A 22,007-nucleotide genomic window follows, 5' to 3' on the forward strand; every position below is an offset into this window, starting at 1 on the left:
ATTTTTGTTAAACAGACAGGGCAGCAGATCCACAAAGTCTGCCATGAGAGGTGACTGTATAGTTCCCTTAAGGAAAAGCACATTTAGTAAATCCGCTTTCTCTGTGAGAGCTTCCCATGTCTGGAATACACTGCCATCAGACACACATAACTGCACCACATAGCACACTTTCACAAAATGCATGAAGACATGGCTAAAGGTCAATCAGATTTGTGAACATAATCCCTAGCTGTGTATTGTCGCTTTCCATGTTGTCTTGTTGCTTTTTGTTCTATGTTGCTCTGTCTGTATGCTACATCTTGCTTGTCCTATGTTGCTCTGTCTGTATGCTACAACTTGCTTGTCCTATGTTGCTCTGCGTGTGCTCACTGCTCAATGATTGTCTATATTGTAATTGTTTTTAATAACCTGCCCAGGGACTGCGGTTGAAAATTAGCCGGCTGGCTAAAACCGACACTTTTACTGAAACGTTGATTAATGTGCACTGTCCCTGTAAAAATAAACTAAACCCCAAATGTATTTTGCATGAAGAAACAACCTGTAATTTATCAAACATTGTGAATATCTGTGTTTTCCTCCTCTCCCTCTTTCTTTAGCAAGAGATAATGTATAATTGTAATAATTGTTTTCTTTACTAAAGTAGAGCCTTATTATTATTATTGCTAAAGGTACTGCATAGGTGTAAACATAACATTTTTTAGCAAGAGAGAGCACTTGTACAGCCTAAGAAAGTATCAGAAATGTGCAGAAAGTAGTTTTGAATGCATTGTATTGAAGGGAAACAATAACAGTCATGAACTTTTTTAACAACATAGTGATATATATATACTGTACAATGAGGAATTCAACTACAAAATACTTATCTTCTCCCATTTTTTTTAACCATTGCCCCCACCCACAAGGTGTATAAAACAATAAATATAAATAAAATAAGATAGATACAAAACAAAAATGTGAAGAACATAAATCAATCAACTCTAATTAGCACATGTAGGACAGTACGCAAGTGTGTGTGTGCATGTACTTTGCAGATGTATTTCTCACATGTGCAGCACATAGTATTTGTTTTACAGTCCTTCTTTGGGGAGCAGAATTGGGATCTTCTCCTCTTGCCTGCCCCAGCTGCAGCCTCAGGTGGATCAGGACAAGATTCAGCCCCCTGAACAGCTTTCACAAGCGCTGCAGAGGCTGCTGTGCAGGGGGGAAGTGCTCCCTTTTTTTTGAAAGTGTGGGGTTACAAGTGCCTTACCCAGCTGTTCCAGGAACACCCTCCTCTTGTTCTGCTTATCAGGCATCCAGGTAGGGTTGATCTTGTTCCATATCACAAAGGCATTGTATGAGGACACATCAATGATGTTATGGAAGAGGGACCAGGGACCAGCGTGCAGTCATCCTCCTGCAGCTGTAAGTTCCAATCACCTTGTCCAGGTTGTCCACGCCTCCTTTGTTGTGGTTGTAGTCCAGGATGATGCCTGGCTTCCTGTCCTCACGATCACTGATCTCAGCCGTTTTGTGCTCAGAAGGACCACATTCTTGTTCGTCTTTGGGAGGTAAGAAACTAGAGGGGTGGGTGGGGGTGAAGGCAAACTTTGATGAGAAGGCCTCTCTCCCCCTTGTTGCGAGGAGTGCAGGGGGGAACTCAGGCTTGTTCTTTCTAACTGTGCCAACCACGGTGATCTTCCTCTTCAGGAGCTGCTGGCTGAGTTCAATCCGTAGCACACATCATCTCAATTTCTCAGTGTGTGTGTGTGTGTGTGTCTTTGTGGTTGTAAACGATTTTATAACTGCCGGGTCAAAAATGACCCTAAGAATCTTTGTACCCTGGTTGTGTACAGCTTTCAGGGAAATATAAACAAAGGTTTTTTTAAACTTTTTCTAATGTTGGTGTCACTCCAGAAAGAGTCATCAAATTTCAAGTTGAAAAATTATCATTCTGTGAGTTCTCTCTGTTGTTAAACATAGTGGCGGGTCATTTTTGAAACTTATGACAACACAAGGGTAAATTAGAATTCAAGGCACACTTAACCAGCATGGCTACCACAGCATTCTGCAACGATACGTCATCACATCTGGTTTGCGCTTAGTGGGACTATCATTTGTTTTTCAACAGGACAATGACCCAACACACCTCCAGGCTGTGTAAGGGCTATTTGACCAAGGAGAGTGATGGAGTGCTGCATCAGATGACTTGGCCTCCACAATCACCCAACCTCAACCCAATTGAGATGGTTTGGGATGAGTTGGACCGCAGAGTGAAGCAAAAGCAGCCAACAAGTGCTTAGCATATGTGGGAACTCATTCAAGACTTCTGGAAAAGCATGAAGAAGCTGGTTGAGAAAACACCAAGAGCGTGCAAAGCTGTCATCAAGACAAAGGGTGGCTACTTTAAAGAATCTCAAATATAAAATATATTTAGATTTGTTTAACACTTTTTTGGTTACTACATGATTCCATAGTTTTGATGCCTTCACTATTACTCTACAATGTATAAAATTGTAAAACATAAAAGAAAAACCTTTGAATGAGTAGGTTTTCAAACTTTTGACTGGTACCGTATGTATGTATGTATGTATGTATGTATGTATGTATGTATGTATGTATGTATGTATGTATGTATGTATGCATGCATGCATGTATGTATGTATGTATGCATGTATGTATGTATGTATGTATGTATGTATAAAAAAAACACATTGCATCACAGTGCCTCTCCTCTAAAGATCTAATTTAACTGTAGTGTATATAAGAATATGAACAGTGTGTAAATACTATTTCTGCTGTCTTTCATATATACAAATCGAATGCTTTTATGCAATATCCTACGTTGTCCATTCGGGTTTTGTAGTCTGTCATGTATCTGGAAGTGTTGTGTGGACCTGCTGCTTGTGCAGTAGCTACATGGGGATCCAACTTAACTAAACAACCAGTGCGCTTCCAACTCAGTGGCATCCAAAGGTGTTCAATAGAGTTGAGGTCTGGGCTGTACGGACCTCTCTTTGTGCACGGGGACATTGTCATGTTGAAACAGGAAAGGATCTTCTCCAAACTGTTGCCACAGAGTTGGAAGCACAGAATCATCTAGAATGTCATTGAATGCTGTAGCGTTAAGATTTCCCTTCAATGGAACTAAGGGGGCAATGCTCAAAACATGGAAAAACAGCCCCATACCATTATTCTTCCTCCCCTAAACTTTACAGTTGGCTCTGTGCATTCGGGCAGGTTCAGTCCTCCAGGCACCCGCCAAACCCAGATTAGTCCGTCGGACTGCCAGATGGTGAAGCGTGATTCGTCACCAGAGAATGTGTTTCCATTGCTCCAGAGTCCAATGGTGGTGAGCTTTACACCACTCTAGCCGACGCTTGGCATTGCACATGGTGATCTTAGGCTTGTGTGCGGCCATCGAAACCCATTTCATGAAGCTCCCGACGAACAATTCTTGTGCTGACGTTGCTACCAGAGGCAGTTTGGAACTCGGTAAGTGAGTGTTGCAACCGAGGGCAGATGATTTTTACACATTACACGCTTCAGCACTCAGCGGTCCCGTTCTGTGAGCTTGTGTGGCCTACCACTTCGTGGCTGAGCCATTGTTGCTCCTAGACGTTTCCACTTCACAATAGCAGCAGAAATTTTAACTAAGGGACTTGATGGAAAGGTGGCATCCTATGACGGTGCCACGTTGAAAGTCTCTGAGCTCTTCAGTAAGGCCATTCGACTGCCAATGTTTGTCTATGGAGATTGCATGGCTGTGTGCTCGATTTTATACAATGGTCTGCAATGGGTGTGGCTGAAATAGGCCAAATCCACTAATTTGAAGGAGTGTCTAAATACTTTGACAGAATTATGCCTCTAGACGTTAATTATCCTTCATTATGTGTGTCAATCATGTCTGGTGTTTAGCCTATATTTATGTAATTAAAATTCTCAATAAAGTTTGGCAAAATGTTCTTCCACTCCCTCATGTCAGCATCGATTTGGAAATGAGGCTGTAGCCAATATGCACGTAGGCTTTTTCATTTATGTACATGCAAACTACATTTGAAAATTATTCCAATGGTGGCCTTTCTGGTCCAATTCTGATCAGAGTAATTGTTTGCAATTGTGATGTGATGTGTGATTTCTTTTACTTAAATCTATAATCTTCTTGTCCGACTATTCAGATTTGTTTTTTTTTTTACTTGTCCCAAACAAAAGATCAAGCATTAATGTCGAGCACTTCCTTATGTTTTGGGAAAAATCCAACAACACATCACAGAGTAACTGCCTCCTTATTTTAAATAATTTAAAAAAACAATAAAAATGGGCAAAAATTGCAAATCTCTTACGAGACTTAACCAAGAACACTCACAGCTGTAATCGCAGCCAAAGGTGTTCCTAATGTGCATTTTTATATATATTTTTTTAATAGAAATTGGAAAGTATTCAGACCCACGCTAACAGAAACTCATTTTTCAATCTCAGGCATCTCTTCAACATTATGTATTCTCAGAGGTTACCCAACGTGGATCTTGCCATTAGATCTCTTGACGCCGAAAAGGCCTTTGACCAATTTGAGTGGTCCTCTCTATTTAAGGTCCTACAGAAATGTAATATTGGAGATGGGTTCATAAAATGGATGCAGCCTGTATATAGGAAACACAGTTGGCTTAGTATAGAATGTGAGGATTGCCACCCTGTCTCGATTGGCGCAGTGGTTTTGTCCCGCAGTGAATTTGGAGATGTCACTTTATAGTAACAGTCCTATTATACATAGCACAGTCCGTATCTGGAAGCAAATGAAAGTCCAGTTTGACCTTAGACCCATATCATTTCTGTTCTTTATTGCGAGGAATCCCTCCTTTGCCCCCCTCTAACCCCGATAACACCTTTGAGCGATGGGGAGAGCTAGGGATCAACACCACAGGGGATCTATATATAGAAGGGACCTTTGAGCGATGGGGAGAGCTAGGGATCAACACCACAGGGGATCTATATATAGAAGGGACCTTTGAGCGATGGGGAGAGCTAGGGATCAACACCACAGGGGATCTATATATAGAAGGGACCTTTGAGCGATGGGGAGAGCTAGGGATCAACACCACAGGGGATCTATATATAGAAGGGACCTTTGAGCGATGGGGAGAGCTAGGGATCAACACCACAGGGGATCTATATATAGAAGGGACCTTTGAGCGATGGGGAGAGCTAGGGATCAACACCACAGGGGATCCTTTGCCTCCTTCGCTTTGCTGAGGGAAACCTATAATCTTCCCAGAAGTCACTTCTTCAGATACCTACAGATTAGAGACTACGTTAGAAAACATCCTCCTACATTTGGGAACGTTAAACCTTCCATGTTTGACGGATGTATAAAACTATGTCCCACCTCCAGGCAAACTGATATCTCGTCTATATGATGCTTTTCAATCTGTTAGCAACTCACCTATAGATGGCATTAAGGCAAAATGGGAGGAAGAACTAGGGACTGATATTTCTGTAGCAGACTGGGAAAATAGCTTGGAGTATATCCACTCCTGCTCCATTAACTCCAGACATCGTCTCATACAAGTCAAGGTATTACATAGACTACACTAGATATTTTAATCTATCCTTGGGCAGCATCTGCTTGCCCCGGCACCGAAGCAGTGTGTGTGTGTGGGGGGTATTCAGACCCTTTACTCAGTTCTTTGTTGAAGCACCTTTGGCAGTGATTGCAGCCTCGAGTCTTCTTGGGTATGAAGCTACAAGCTTGGCACACCTGTATTTGGGGAGTTTCTCCCATTTTTCTCTGCAGATCCTCTCAAGCTCTGTCAGGTTGGTTGGGGAGCGTCGCTGCACAGCTGTTTTCAGGTCTCTCCAGAGATGTTCGATCAGGTTCAAGTCCGGGCTCCGGCTGGGCCACTGTGTTGTCTTGGCTGTGTGCTTAGGGATGTTGTCCTTTTGTAACCTTCGCCCCAGTCGGAGGTCCTGAGCGCACTTTGCTCCATTCATCTTTCCCTCCATCCTGACTAATCTCAGTCCCTGCCGCTGAAAAACGTCCCCACAGCATGATGCCGCCACCACCATGCTTCACCGTAGGGATGGTACCAGGTTTCCTCCAGACGTGACGCTTGGCATTCAGGCCAAAGAGTTCAATGTTGGTTTCATCAGACCAGAGAAACTTGTTTCTCATGGTCAAAGTCCTTTAGGTGCCGTTTGGCAAACTCCAAGCTGGTTGTCATGTGCCTTTTACTGAGGAGTTGCTTCCGTCTGGCCACTCTACCATAAAGGCCTGATTAGTGCTGCAGAGATGGTTGTCCTTCTGGAAGATTCTCCCATCTCCACAGAGGAACTCTGGAGGTCTGTCAAAGTGACCATCAGGTTCTTGGTCACCTGTCTGACCAAGACCCTTCTCCCCCGATTGCTCAGTTTGGCTGAGCAATCCAAACTTCTTCCAATTAAGAATTATGGAGGCCACGGTGTTCTTGGGGACCTTCAATGCTGCAGACAGTTTTTGGTACCCTAGATCTGTGGCTGTCTCGGAACTCTACGAACAATTCCTTCGACCTCATGGCTTGGTTCTTTCTCTGACATGCACTGTCAACTGTGGAACCTTACTCCAATCAAGTTGTAGAAAAATGTCAAGGATGATCAATGGAAACAGGATGCACCTGAGCTCAATTTCGAGTCTTATAGCAAAGGGTCTGACTACTTATGTAAACAAGATATGTTTTTTTATTTTTAATACATTTCTAAAATGTCTAAAACTGTTTTCTCTTCGTCATTATGGGGTAGTGTGATGTCATTATGGGGTAGTGTGATGTCATTATGGGGTAGTGTGATGTCATTATGGGGTAGTGTGATGTCATTATGGGGTAGTGTGATGTCATTATGGGGTAGTGTGATGTCATTATGGGGTAGTGTGTGTAGATTGATGAGGGAAAAGAAACAATGCAATCCATTTTATAATAAGGCTGTAACGTAACAAAATATGGAAAAAGAGAAGGGGTCTGAATACTTTCCGAATGCACTGTATATAATTTTTCTTCCTCTGACACAGTATTTCTGTGGATCATTGACAAAAAATGACAATTAAATACAAAATCCAAGGGGGGATGTAGACTTTCTATAGGCACTGTATAAAAGCACTTGCAAAATTGACTTTCGTCTTTCAAGAGTTGCCCCTGTGGGAATGGGATGAATCAAGTTTAGGTCATTGGAATTAATTTAAACACTCTTTTACAGTATTCTTCTTCCAGAGTTCTTCTCCTCTGTTCAGTATTCTTCTTCTTCTCCTCTGTTCAGTATTCTTCTTCTCCTCCTCTGTTCAGCATTCTTCTTCTCCTCCTCTGTTCAGTATTCTTCTTCTTCTCCTCTGTTCAGTATTCTTCTTCTTCTCCTCTGTTCAGTATTCTTCTTCTTCTCCTCTGTTCAGTATTCTTCTCCTCCTCTGTTCAGTATTCTTCTCCTCCTCTGTTCAGTATTCTTCTTCTTCTCCTCTGTTCAGTATTCTTCTCCTCCTCTGTTCAGTATTCTTCTTCTTCTCCTCCTCTGTTCAGTATTCTTCTTCTTCTCCTCTGTTCAGTATTCTTCTTCTTCTTCTTCTCCTCTGTTCAGTATTCTTCTTCTTCTCCTCTGTTCAGTATTCTTCTTCTTCTCCTCTGTTCAGCATTCTTCTTCTCCTCTGTTCAGTATTCTTCTTCTTCTCTGTTCAGTATTCTTCTTCTTCTCCTCTGTTCAGTATTCTTCTCTTCTCCTCTGTTCAGTATTCTTCTCTTCTCCTCTGTTCAGCATTCTTCTTCTTCTTCTCTGTTCAGCATTCTTCTTCTTCTTCTTCTCCTCTGTTCAGCATTCTTCTTCTTCTCTTCTCCTCTGTTCAGCATTCTTCTTCTTCTCCTCCTCTGTTCAGCATTCTTCTTCTTCTCCTCCTCTGTTCAGCATTCTTCTTCTTCTCCTCCTCTGTTCAGTATTCTTCTCTTCTCCTCTGTTCAGCATTCTTCTTCTTCTTCTTCTCCTCTGTTCAGTATTCTTCTTCTTCTCCTCTGTTCAGTATTCTTCTCCTCCTCCTCTGTTCAGTATTCTTCTCCTCCTCTGTTCAGCATTCTTCTTCTTCTCCTCCTCTGTTCAGTATTCTTCTTCTTCTCCTCTGTTCAGTATTCTTCTTCTTCTCCTCTGTTCAGTATTCTTCTTCTTCTCCTCTGTTCAGTATTCTTCTTCTTCTCCTCTGTTCAGTATTCTTCTTCTTCTCCTCTGTTCAGCATTCTTCTTCTCCTCCTCCTCTGTTCAGCATTCTTCTTCTCCTCTGTTCAGCATTCTTCTTCTCCTCTGTTCAGTATTCTTCTTCTTCTCCTCTGTTCAGTATTCTTCTCTTCTCCTCTGTTCAGTATTCTTCTCTTCTCCTCTGTTCAGTATTCTTCTTCTTCTTCTCCTGTGTTCAGCATTCTTCTTCTCCTCCTCTTCTGTTCAGCATTCTTCTTCTCCTCCTCTGTTCAGCATTCTTCTTCTTCTCCTCCTCTGTTCAGCATTCTTCTTCTTCTCCTCTGTTCAGTATTCTTCTCTTCTCCTCTGTTCAGCATTCTTCTTCTTCTTCTTCTCCTCTGTTCAGTATTCTTCTCCTCCTCCTCTGTTCAGTATTCTTCTCCTCCTCTGTTCAGCATTCTTCTTCTTCTCCTCCTCCTCTGTTCAGCATTCTTCTTCTTCTCCTCCTCTGTTCAGTATTCTTCTTCTTCTTCTTCTTCTCCTCCTCTGTTCAGTATTCTTCTTCTTCTTCTTCTTCTCCTCTGTTCAGTATTCTTCTTCTTCTTCTCCTCTGTTCAGTATTCTTCTTCTTCTTCTCCTCCTCTGTTCAGTATTCTTCTTCTTCTTCTCCTCCTCTGTTCAGTATTCTTCTTCTTCTTCTCCTCCTCTGTTCAGTATTCTTCTCCTCCTCTGTTCAGTATTCTTCTCCTCCTCTGTTCAGTATTCTTCTCCTCCTCTGTTCAGTATTCTTCTCCTCCTCTGTTCAGTATTCTTCTCCTCCTCTGTTCAGTATTCTTCTCCTCCTCTGTTCAGTATTCTTCTCCTCCTCTGTTCAGTATTCTTCTTCCAGAGAAGTCTTCTTCACATGGGGGACTGTGAAGGTTGCAGCCAGGGGTAGAGAATGACAAAGTCTACATCCCAAAAAGGCACCCTATTCCCTACACAGTGCACTACTTTTGAAAACAGCCCTATGGGCAGTATTATACGGAATAGAGTGCAATTTGGGACGTAGCCAAAGACTGTGCACTTAAAAGGTTAAGAGAGGAAGTCCATTGGTCAGTACCCTTGGTTAATGATCAGGGTAGTGATGCTCAGCTGTCAGCTGAAATATCTCTGTCCAAATCAGACTAAATTACACAACTAGATTATTTTAGGGAATAAAATATCCCTAATCATCAACCAAGCCCCCAGTTGGAACAAATTGTGAATTGAAAGCCAACTGTTTTAGGTGAGGAACAGAACTAGGCAAAGGGGCCCACCTGCCTATACCATGATGGAGAAACGATGCATTGATTAAGCAAGCAGATTACTTGAACGTCCTGTTCCACAACAAATGGCACACACACACATACACGAACAATGTGTAAAAGATGGAAAATGAATATTCACCAATGTAGGGCTACTGCTACTGCTTCAATAGATAATAATAATAGATGGTGTGACAATTCCCTATTCATGATCTGGATGCTGAACCTAAACACACACAAACACAAAAAGAGCATGAGGACCACACAGTGACCAGATCAGCCCCTTCTGAAACAGCAGCTCTCTCTCCCTCTCTCCGCTTCATTGTCCATCTCTCAGCTGCTCACTAGTTGAATTAGTCGCATTGGAAATGCAGATTGTCACCGTCACATGTGGAGCGTATGAAAGGTCTTCAGTTACGTCCCAAATAGCACCGCATACCCTTTATAGTGCACTACTTTTGACCAGGGCCCACAGGGCTCTTTGACCAGGGTCCACAGGGCCCACAGGGCTCTTTGACCAGGGCCCACAGGGCTCTTTGCCAGGCCCCAGGGCCTGCCGGGCCCACAGGGCTCCTTGCCAGGCCCCAGGGCCGCCGGGCCCACAGGGCTCTTTGACCAGGGCCCACAGGGCCCACTGGGCTCTTTGACCAGGGCCCACAGGGCTCTTTGACCAGGGCCCACAGGGCCCACTGGGCTCTTTGACCAGGGCCCACAGGGCTCTTTGACCAGGGCCCACAGGGCCCACTGGGCTCTTTGACCAGGGCCCACAGGGCTCCTTGACCAGGGCCTACAGGGCTCCTTGACCAGGGCCCACAGGGCTTTATATCCCTCGGTGGAGGGGGCAAACCTTTTTTTCAGGTCGCCTAAGTACAAACAGGGTTTAAAAAATCATCACACACACAGTCAAAAGTTATAGAACACCTACTCTTAAGGGTTTTTCTTTATTTTTTACTATTTTCTACATTGTAGAATAATAGTGAAGACATCAAAACTATGAAATAACACATATGGAATCATGTAGTAACCCCCCCCCCCCAAAAAAAGTGTTAAACAAATCAAAATATAATTTATATTTGAGATTCTTCAAAATAGGCACCCTTTGCCTTGATGACAGCTTTACATAATATGGACCTGGTCTTTTAGCAAATTGGGCTATCTTCTGTATACCACCTCTACCTTGTCACAACACAACTGACGCATTAAGGTAAGACATTTCACAAATGAACTATTAACAAGGCACACCTGTTAATTGAAATGCATAAAGCCAAGAGTGTATAAAGCTGTCATCAAGGCAAAGGGTGGCTACTTTGAAGAATCTCAAATCTATTTTGATTTGTTTAACAATTTTTTTGGTTACTACATGATTCCATATGTGTTATTTCATAGTTTTGATGTCTTCACTATTATTATACAATGTAGAAACAAAGAAAAATAAAATAAAAACCCAGAAATTAGTAGGTTTGTCCAAACTTTTGACTGGTACTGTATAAACATTCGGAAAGTATTCAGACCCTTTGATAGATATATATATATACATATAATAATAACTATTATTATTATTAACTATTATTATTATTTTACAAAACAAAAATAATTATTTGTGATGTAAAAGCCAGATAAAATATGTAGAAAAGATAATGGAACTATATCATTTTTTTTCTATAATATAATATTTGAGAAATAACAATCTCCAAAATAATAGCTAGACGGTCAGGGAAAATAAAAAATGAAACAAAAAAAAAATGAAGTAGCAGTATTTGGTTTTGCAAAATAACACCGCATTAGTCATGGAAAAATGCATTGAATTTCAGGAAATTCGCTTTGAAACAGCAACCTTTTCTCTCAGCTCCATGCCAGAATATGTAGAATCGCGGGAAATTAGCTTTAAAACGTGCAAAAATGTTATCTGAACTGATATGGTAAACTGTGTAGAATTGCAGGGAATTGACTAATAAAAAAGTGCCAATCACCCTATCCTCAACCCTTCCCATACACTATAAACGGCATTCTGTAACTTTTCAATTGCAGCCTGGTCACAACACACCCGATTCAACGAGTAAAGAGCTTCATAATTAGTTGCTGAGCTGAATCAGTGTAACCGATGTGAAATGGCTAGCTAGTTAGCGGTGGTGCGCGCTAATAGCGTTTCTATCGGTGACGTCACCCGCTCTGAGACTTGAAGTAGGGTTTCCCCTTGCATTGCAAGGGCCGCGGCTTTTGTGGCGCGATGGGTAACGATGCTTCGTGGGTGTCAGTTGTTGATGTGCGCAGAGGGTCCCTGGTTCGAGCCCGGGTTGGGGCGAAGAGAGGGACGGAACCTACACTGTTACATCAGGATCAGTACCAGGGAGGGTCGTTCCATGTCCTTTCAGCAAGTCATGACATTTACCATCTCAGAATGTTCAGATATTGTTTCTGTAGATAGAAACAGATAAGATTAGGAATTCCTGCAACATTATTTTTGGTTGAAATATAATTTGATCTGAGAAATTAAGCTAAATGATTGCACCTGAATTGTCGGTTTTATATTTATAGGATTCATATTATATTCAATAAATATAGTACCTAACATCTAGTAGTATTAAGATGCCACTTGGAGTATTGCTTCTTCATCCTATGTTGTGTATTCTCAGTGAATTGTGTGATGTTTTTTTGTTGTTGAGAGAAATGAAGTTGTAAGGTTTGTGTCCCATCTTACATCCTGATATTACCTAGTTCTGACCACTAGATGGTGCTGTTCCAGCTGTAAGTGTCCACTGACGCTCATACGGACGAGTTCCCTGAACGGAACTGATCCTTTTAGAAAGCTTGGCCTACCATTTCTCTTTCTGTTTGGAACAATGTAAACTAGAGGCGAAAGAAACGCACACCGATTTAGGCGAGGTGCTGGCTAGCGGAGAAGAACACTTGAAAAACTAAAAAGTTGAGCCGCACACTCTAGGAGCTCAGATGCAATAATTGAATAACCTCATATCCAACGTTCCGACAAACAAGCGCTCTTCATCAGGGTATAACAGAGTAAACATTACATAAAAAAAAATAAACGGTTTTTATTCAACAAGGCAAGTCAGTTAAGAACAAATTCTTATTTACAATGACAGCCTACCAGGGGAACAGTGGGTTAACTGCCTTGTTTAGGGGCAGAACGACAGATTTTGTACCTTGTCAGCTCGGGGATTTGATCCAGCAACCTTTCAGTTACTGGCCCAACGCTCTAACCACTAGGCTACCTGCCGCCTCTACACTCTAACCACTAGGCTACCTGCCTCCTCTACACTCTAACCACTAGGCTACCTGCCTCCTCTACACTCTAACCACTAGACTACCTGCCGTCCTCTACACTCTAACCACTAGGCTACCTGCCGCCTCTACACTCTAACCACTAGGCTACCTGCCGCCTCTACACTCTAACCACTAGGCTACCTGCCGCCTCTACACTCTAACCACTAGGCTACCTGCCTCCTCTACACTCTAACCACTAGGCTACCTGCCTCCTCTACAATCTAACCACTAGGCTACCTGCCTCCTCTACACTCTAACCACTAGGCTACCTGCCTCCTCTACACTCTAACCACTAGGCTACCTGCCTCCTCTACACTCTAACCACTAGACTACCTGCCTCCTCTACACTCTAACCACTAGACTACCTGCCTCCTCTACACTCTAACCACTAGGCTACCTGCCGCCTCTACACTCTAACCACTAGGCTACCTGCCTCCTCTACACTCTAACCACTAGGCTACCTGCCACCTCTACACTCTAACCACTAGACTACCTGCCTCCTCTACACTCTAACCACTCGGCTACCTGCTGTATTACTTCTAATTCAATAAAATGCTAAGTAATATCAGTTTGTTGTAAAAAAAAAAAAAAATGGTGTAAATCATTTATTACAGCAAAGATTCAAAACAGCTGAATTTGTTTCCATTTCTTAGTCTGACACGTTGTGGCTTGGAGATCACGGAATCAGTAGGGCTGATAAACAAACACTCCAACAGGAAACAGAGGCAGGATCGGTCTTACTTCTGTAGTTTAGTTTACCAGTTAGGCTATTGATTATAGACTTAATTAAGTTGAGGCTTCCTCTCTCTCCTCAATTAAGGCAAATGCTGTTTTCTCATCTCCTCACTCTGCTGCTGACTCGGCCACATTGTTCTCAACACCAATATGCTGGCTAACGTTGCTATTATGAAATGGACAGTGACCGCTATCCAACGTGGGAGAAGGGCCTTAATTGTTATAAAATAGTCTTATTTTTGGTACTAGTCCACTCGGACAGGCGCGAATCAGACAAGTGTCTTGTGCGCCAATCATCTTTTTTTTTTTCTTTGAGACTGCTTGACTAAAACAAATCTCGGTCGACCAACAGCCAGCCTATCGACCAAACAAATCGACCAGTCCTATTAAATACATGTTTTAACACTGTTGAATTCTCTTTTAAAAATGTCTGAATGATGGGATTCCTTCCACGTTTCACTACATATAGAACCATGAGAATTGCAACACATTTCGTTTCAGTAGCTAAGTATCACCATGGTATAGTCCATGTTGTACTATTGTTTAGCCAGAGCCACTTCTCTCCCACAGTCCACAGACTACAGAGTAAACAGCGCTGTAGTCCCACCCCCAGGGACATTAGGTCAGTAAACACAGTATTCGCATGGGTTTCAGAGGGCCTAATATAGAAGGACACATCTGTCTCTGGATGGAATCGCTTTTTCAAGAGAAACATATTTGCTTAAAAAAAAACATTGTTTGTGTCCCGGTAGAATAGATTGAACTTTAGAATGTTAAAATAAAAAAAATAAAAAATAAATGAACAAAATTGAACATCAACACAGTGGGTGAATTGATGTTAAACAGGACAGCAGTATTCACACTGAGAAACATACGGAGATCCTCTCTACCGACCTGGGAGGTCAAGACCTAAGGCAACGCTGATGACATCACACAATCATGAACAAAATGGAGTCCAAAGAATCCTGTGGCAAAAGAGGAATATATCTCCATGATTTGTAACCCTGTCCTGTTCCTTTCTGAGACATTAGAAAATAGAACCGCTGACCGGGCCATCCGTACAGTGTGTAAACGCTGCGTGTTGGTCAAATCAAATGTCATTTCATTTGTCACATGCGCCGAATACAACAGGTGTAGGGTGTGGGTAGAGCCCAGTAGGTGTGTGGGTAGAGCCCAGTAGGTGTGTGGGTAGAGCCCAGTATGTGTGTGGGTAGAGCCCTGTAGGTGTGTGGGTAGAGCCCAGTAGGTGTGTGGGTAGAGCCCAGTATGTGTGTGGCTAGAGCCCAGTAGGTGTGTGGGTAGAGCCCAGTAGGTGTGTGGGTAGAGCCCAGTAGGTGTGTGGGGTAGAGCCCAGTAGGTGTGTGGGTAGAGCCCAGTAGGTGTGTGGGTAGAGCCCAGTAGAGCCCAGTAGGTGTGTGGGTAGAGCCCAGTAGGTGTGTGGGTAGAGCCCAGTAGAGCCCAGTAGGTGTGTGGGTAGAGCCCAGTAGGTGTGTGGGTAGAGCCCAGTAGGTGTGTGGGTAGAGCCCAGTAGGTGTGTGGGTAGAGCCCAGTAGAGCCCAGTAGGTGTGTGGGTAGAGCCCAGTAGGTGGGTGGGTAGAGCCCAGTAGGTGGGTGGGTAGAGCCCAGTAGGTGGGTGGGTAGAGCCCAGTAGGTGTGTGGGTAGAGCCCAGTAGGTGGGTGGGTAGAGCCCAGTAGGTGTGTGGGTAGAGCCCAGTAGGTGTGTGGGTAGAGCCCAGTAGGTGTGTGGGTAGAGCCCAGTAGGTGTGTGGGTAGAGCCCAGTAGGTGTGTGGGGTAGAGCCCAGTAGGTGTGTGGGTAGAGCCCAGTAGGTGTGTGGGTAGAGCCCAGTAGGTGTGTGGGTAGAGCCCAGTAGGTGTGTGGGTAGAGCCCAGTAGGTGTGTGGGTAGAGCCCAGCAGCACAAAAACAATAAAAAGGAGGTCAATGTAAATAGTCCAGGCTGCCATTTGATTACATGTTCAGGAGTCTGATGGCCTTCCACTGACACCGCCTGGTATAGAGGTCCTGACGCTAGACGCTGTTCAGGAGTCTGATGGCTTTCCACTGACACCGCCTGGTATAGAGGTCCTGACGCTAGACGCTGTTCAGTAGTCTTATGGCTTTCCACTGACACCGCCTGGTATAGAGGTCCTAGCTGTTCAGGAGTCTTATGGCTTTCCACTGACACCGCCTGGTATAGAGGTCCTAGCTGTTCAGGAGTCTTATGGCTTTCCACTGACACTGCCTGGTATAGAGGTCCTAGCTGTTCAGGAGTCTTATGGCTTTCCACTGACACCGCCTGGTATAGAGGTCCTAGCTGTTCAGGAGTCTTATGGCTTTCCACTGACACCGCCTGGTATAGAGGTCCTGGATGGCAGGGAGCTCGGCCCCATTGATGTACTGGGTAGCCTTCACCACCCTCTGTAGTGCCTTGCAATTAGGTTGGTGCAGTTGCCATAATTGGTGCAGTTGCCATAACAAGCGGTGATGCAGCCAGTCAAGATGCTCTCAATGGTGCATCTGTATAACAGAGGAGGGTGGGCCCTCATTTCCCCTCGGCCTCTTAAGGGGAAAGAAGTGATGTCGTGCCCTTTTCACCACTGTGTTGGTGTGTTCGGTCCTTAGTGATGTGGACACCGAGGAACTTGCAGCTCTCGACCCGCTCCACTACAGCTCCGCTGATGTAATAGTGACGTGCCCTCCTCTTCCTGTTAGCCACAATCAGCTCCTTTGTCTTGCAGACATTGAGGGAGACCGCGCTCCCCTGGACTTTCCTTGTTACTGTAACTACAACACATGGTAACAGGGAGAGGTTGGATTTCCTTGTTACTGTAACTACAACACATGGTAACAGAGAGAGGTTGGACTTCCTTGTTACTGTAACTACAACACCTAGTAAACAGGGAGAGGTTGGATTTACTTGTTACTGTTAATACAACACCTAGTAAACAGGGAGAGGTTGTAAGGTTGTAAAATGTGTAAAAATCCAAAATAACTTCACAGATCTTCAATGAACATGCACCTGTGGAACAATTAGATTAATTCGAAATTATGCTTTTGCGCAATAGTCCAAATGTTTTCTTTCCTTTATTTTAATGAGATTTTAGCGAGAAGTGAAACCTTTGCCTCTGGATCTCTCTCTCACACACACACACACACACACACACACACACACACCAAGCCCCTCCGTTGCCACTCTCAAAACAAATATGATAATTTCGTCCTCTCTGACAAGAGGTTCCAACTCACTATTTACATTTGAGGTTTGGTCCAACACAGAATGTGTCTTATGGACACAAACACACTGAGACATTATTTTACCGGAATAGAGGGTGTAGAAATTATAATAGCCTTTTTTTTTTTTATGTCTCAAATAATCAAGTTCTGGCACAGAGCAAACAGAGAATCAATGAACATCGATTCGGGGAAAATGCTAGCTCAGTTTGTCGCAAGTGGTATTGCGACACCGAGTATCGCTAGCAGCATTTTTAGCCAAAGACTGTTATACAAGCTGTCTAAATCGGTGTTTTATAAAATGTACAATAAGCATAAAAAAGGAATGGACAACTCGTTCTCATTCTGAGAAATATGGTAGGCCACTTGAGTTCAACATGTGAAATACAGTAAGCGGACAAGCTGTTGAGTTGGAGACGGACAGAAGGATGTTATAACAGTTCACCAACTGTTCAACCTTGTTAGCTAGCAAATAGATCCACGTTGGCTAGACTTTACATATGAAAGATAAGCTGGCTACTCACTAGCACGTGGACTTGTGCTTGACAGATTGTTTAAGAGACCTGGGTTAATGATTTATAAATGCCTGCTACTAGACGTGAATCATTATTAGTGAATGTGCATTATGCAATGGTTCTGGTTATATTTGTTACAAAAAAATATATATAATTTTTCATAGACTTGAAAGCCAGATCAGTGATTATTGCAAAAAAAAAAAAAAAAAAGGTTAAACTATTTTGAAAAAATGATTTAATGATTAGTGGGTCTGATGGTTGTGGAAGGCTTATATTTAGCCTAGGTATAACTTCACAAGTTAATTAGATTATTACTGACTGTTTTAAATGCAGTGTATTTGACCTTTAATTGTGCAACAAAAAATATGTAGAGAAAACATTACAAAAAATGTAAAAAAAAACAGGCTCTATATTGTGAATCGCTCATAAGTTTGAAATGTGTTTTTTAGGCCGTATCGCCTAGCCTTTCATCCACGACGACTCAGTGACGTAACATTAACAGATCTGCCGTATTGACTCAGTGACGTTAACATTAACAGATCTGCCGTACTGACTCAGTGACGTAACATTAACAGATCTGCTATAATACTGACTCAGTGACGTTAACATTAACAGATCTGCCGTATTGACTCAGTGACGTAACAGATCTGCCGTATTGACTCAGTGACGTAACATTAACAGATCTGCTGTACTGACAAATTTTTCATCAAATAATGTTTTCATATTTTTTTTTTTTTATACTTCAAGGGGTCTTCGTATTCCAAATAAAATATCAAAATGATCCTTGGTACGACCTTCTTAAAACAATTCCATATAGTTTAGCAGAAACCCCTCCCTACCCAAGCTAAGACAGGGATTAGACTCTATTGCGTTCATATTAACAGATCTGATGTGTCTCAACTTAGGTCAAGAGGGGTTTGGAATGCATTGTTTACAGCCAAACCAACACCTGCAACAACATGACAAGGAATAGGAGACCAACGGCTTCATTCGTTCACACAAACAGCAGTAATCTCTGCTTGCTGTGCATTTTAAGATTTGCCATCCGATGCAGTTGGATCCAGGATGTGGGTTGTGACTGCAACGCATTCGCAAATGAGATTTGTGGAGCTCTAACTAAGCACTTACATCATCAAGAGGACAGGAAGGCTGAGGATCCACAACATTAGACTGGAACATAGATATGGAAAGATGACAACTCCAATCCTTGCAATGGGGCCTTCTTTGACAGAGTCATTAAACTATCTTAAAAGTAGTCAATTTCTTATTTTTGTTCTTCTTCTGAGTGTATTGGCAGTTTGTAAATAATCCCACCGAGTTGACGACTTCAAAAATGGTGAAAGCCTTCAAAAATGGCACTGCCCCTTCTAAAAACAGGCTTTGTTCCAGGTGCGCTCTCTAGCCAACTCTATGTACTGCAGTAACATCCTGGTCCAGATTAGGAGCTATTTCTATCAGCCTACTAGAGAGCAGAGCAGGACAGGCCAGGATGTCCACACCAGGCCGCGCCAAGGACCACAGCTGATCCGTAGAACAACCAATGACTTCCAGGAACAGCACGCGAGTCTCCAAATTAAAAGTTGTTACCATCCAGAAACTTGCCAGGTTTCTGGGATTTTCTGGAATTTTGCAACCCTACTCCAAATGCTTCAGTAATCTAACCATAGACACATGTAGACAGACATCATATAATATATGCCATTTTCCGGACACTTTTATTCATAGCAATTTACAGTCATGAATGCATACATTTTACGTACAGGTATTTCTGGGAATCGCACCCACTATCCAGGTGTTGCAAGCACCATTCTACCAACAGAGCTACAAACAACCTTAAAATGATATAGTGTAGCCTATGACACAATGACTGATTCTACCTCAAAAGTTAACTGCCTTTCCACCATAGAAATGGAATAAGTGGTCCAACCCACATTACAATGATAAACACTCTGTGCTGCCCACTGGCCATTGGCCACCATGGCTGACATCTAGTCTGTTAGGCAAAAAAAATCGCAATCCCCCTAAGAGAGATATTGACTAACAGGTCAATATGAGATGCAGCGTGCAATTAGGCAATGGTTGGAAATGAATGGCAATCTCAAAAATAGCTCAATGCTTTGAGTAGCTGTTAAGATTTATCTAGATGGGAAAAGGCTACAGGCACTTTCTCTGGTGATCAACAGATGGTTTCACTGGGAGAAAGCATTTAAAATGTCTCTCTATGGCAGCGTGCTCCTACAGTTCAGAGTTGAAAGAGTTTAAAACCTACTTTCCCAAGATGGCTAATAACTAGTTATACCAAAAGGAATTATATCAAGGAGCAGGTCATCAACATAAATCTAGCTTTAAGTAAAAACTAAAAATTGCCAAGATGATATTGAAAATGACCAACTCTTTGGATGCAGCGAGTGCAGTTTGTCTCTACTTGAGTTTCAAATGGCACCCTATTCCCTGGTGGGAATATAGCACCCTATTCCCTGTATGGGTCCTGGTCCAAAGTAGTGCACTAAAGAGGGAATATAGCAACCTATTCCCTGTATGGGCCCTGGTCCAAAGTAGTGCACTAAAGAGGGAATATAGCAACCTATTCCCTGTATGGGTCCTGGTCCAAAGTAGTGCACTAAAGAGGGAATATAGCACCCTATTCCCTGTATGGGCCCTGGTCCAAAGTAGTGCACTAAAGAGGGAATATAGCAACCTATTCCCTGTATGGGTCCTGGTCCAAAGTAGTGCACTAAAGAGGGAATATAGCACCCTATTCCCTGTATGGGTCCTGGTCCAAAGTAGTGCACTAAAGGGGGAATATGGTGGCATTTGGGACATAACCAATGACTCCAAGCCAATGTCGTATGCTTCAACCTCAGCTGGGAACTGGGGTGAGTGGGTAGGGGTGCAAAGTACTGGGAAAATACCAAATATAGACAAATACATTTAGCAAAAAACATTGTAAAACATAGTTTCATCATGGCACATTACATAGATATTTTTAGTCATCTAGCAGACTCTGATCCAGAGACACTTGCAGTAGTGAGTCATTTAACAGACTCTCTGATCCAGAGACACTACAGTAGGGAATCATTTAACAGACTCTCTGATCCAGAGACACTACAGTAGTGAGTCATTTAACAGACTCTCTGATCCAGAAATACTACAGTAGTGAGTCATTTAACAGACTCTCTGATCCAGAGATACTACAGTAGTGAGTCATTTAACAGACTCTCTGATCCAGAGACACTACAGTAGTGAGTCATTTAACAGACTCTCTGATCCAGAGATACTACAGTAGTGAGTCATTTAACAGACTCTCTGATCCAGAGATACTACAGTAGTGAGTCATTTAACAGACTCTCTGATTCAGAGATACTACGGTAGTGAGTCATCTAGCAGACTCTCTGATCCAGAGATACTACAGTAGTGAGTCATCTAGCAGACTCTCTGATTCAGAGATACTACAGTAGTGAGTCATTTAGCAGACTCTCTGATCCAGAGATACTACAGTAGTGAGTCATTTAGCAGACTCTCTGATCCAGAGATACTACAGTAGTGAGTCATTTAGCAGACTCTCTGATCCAGAGATACTACAGTAGTGAGTCATCTAGCAGACTCTTTGATTCAGAGCCATTTACGGTAGTGAGTCATTTAACAGACTCTCTGATCCAGAAATACTACAGTAGTGAGTCATTTAACAGACTCTCTGATCCAGAGATACTACAGTAGTGAGTCATTTAACAGACTCTCTGATCCAGAGATACTACAGTAGTGAGTCATCTAGCAGACTCTTTGATTCAGAGCCATTTACGGTAGTGAGGGCATACATTTTCAAACGTTTTTTTTTTTTTTTCTTCGTGCTGGCCCACCTTGGGAATCGAACCCACAACCTTGGCGTTGCGTCATGCTCCACACACTGACAGCAAATCATAGCCATATTCCACTAAATGAGCAGAATTAGGATATAGTATCATCTCAGTAGCCAGTGTATCTTCTAAACAACAACTTCCCCTTTTCAAGTAGAGTAATATAGTCTACCTTTATGAGCCACGATCCGTGGGTTATACAAAACAGACTTATCAAGTTACACACCTATTTCCAAATGACTCAACTAATCTTCTGTCAATCACCAAGACTTGAGTCACCTATACCTAGATGTCGAGGGCAACTCCACGGTGACTTAAAATGGATCCCAAACAAAACAAACCATACAACTCGACGCACAAGGACTAACAATTTACACTAAACATTATACAACAACAAAAAAAACATTGACTGGAAGAACTTTGCAGATACAAAGTTTGGTAACAAAAACATATTTTTTTTGTGTGACATTTTCCCCCCCAAAAAAACGTAAATATCTGAATTAAGATTTTCTTTTTAAAAAAGGGATGTCAACTATGACATGACACCTTGAATTAAAAAAATAAAAGAAAAAATGTATTTATTTATATATATATATATATATATATATATATATATATATATATATATATATATATATATATATAGGTGAAAAGAGAGATATATATATATAATATCTCTTTTGGTTATTGAACTACAGTAAATGAAGTGGATTTAGACCCGGTAACAATTGCGGAAACAGAATGACATTATTGCTTCCCTGATCTGTACAACACAGAAATGCATAATTATGGATATGAATGTCATTCTCTTCATGATGACTCTGTGATCCAGAGACACTACAGTAGTGAGTCATGTACCTAAATAGGTACAACAACAAAAAAAGGTAGAAACATTTAATATGCTCCTTTGCATATTTGGCTATTATTCTACACACTGCCGATTATTTTAA

General features: G+C 42.3%; 1 protein-coding gene across 2 annotated transcripts in view; it reads right to left on the reverse strand.

Moving 5' to 3' along the window:
* The window catches only part of LOC106566225 (inositol hexakisphosphate kinase 1), a 99,599-nt gene that overhangs the window by 63,848 nt on the left and 13,744 nt on the right, over positions 1-22,007 (reverse strand). The gene's annotated exons all lie outside the window — the stretch shown is intronic.

This window comes from Salmo salar, chromosome 12, assembly GCF_965601325.2.
Source record: "Salmo salar chromosome 12, fSalSal1, whole genome shotgun sequence".
NCBI lineage: Eukaryota > Metazoa > Chordata > Actinopteri > Salmoniformes > Salmonidae > Salmo > Salmo salar.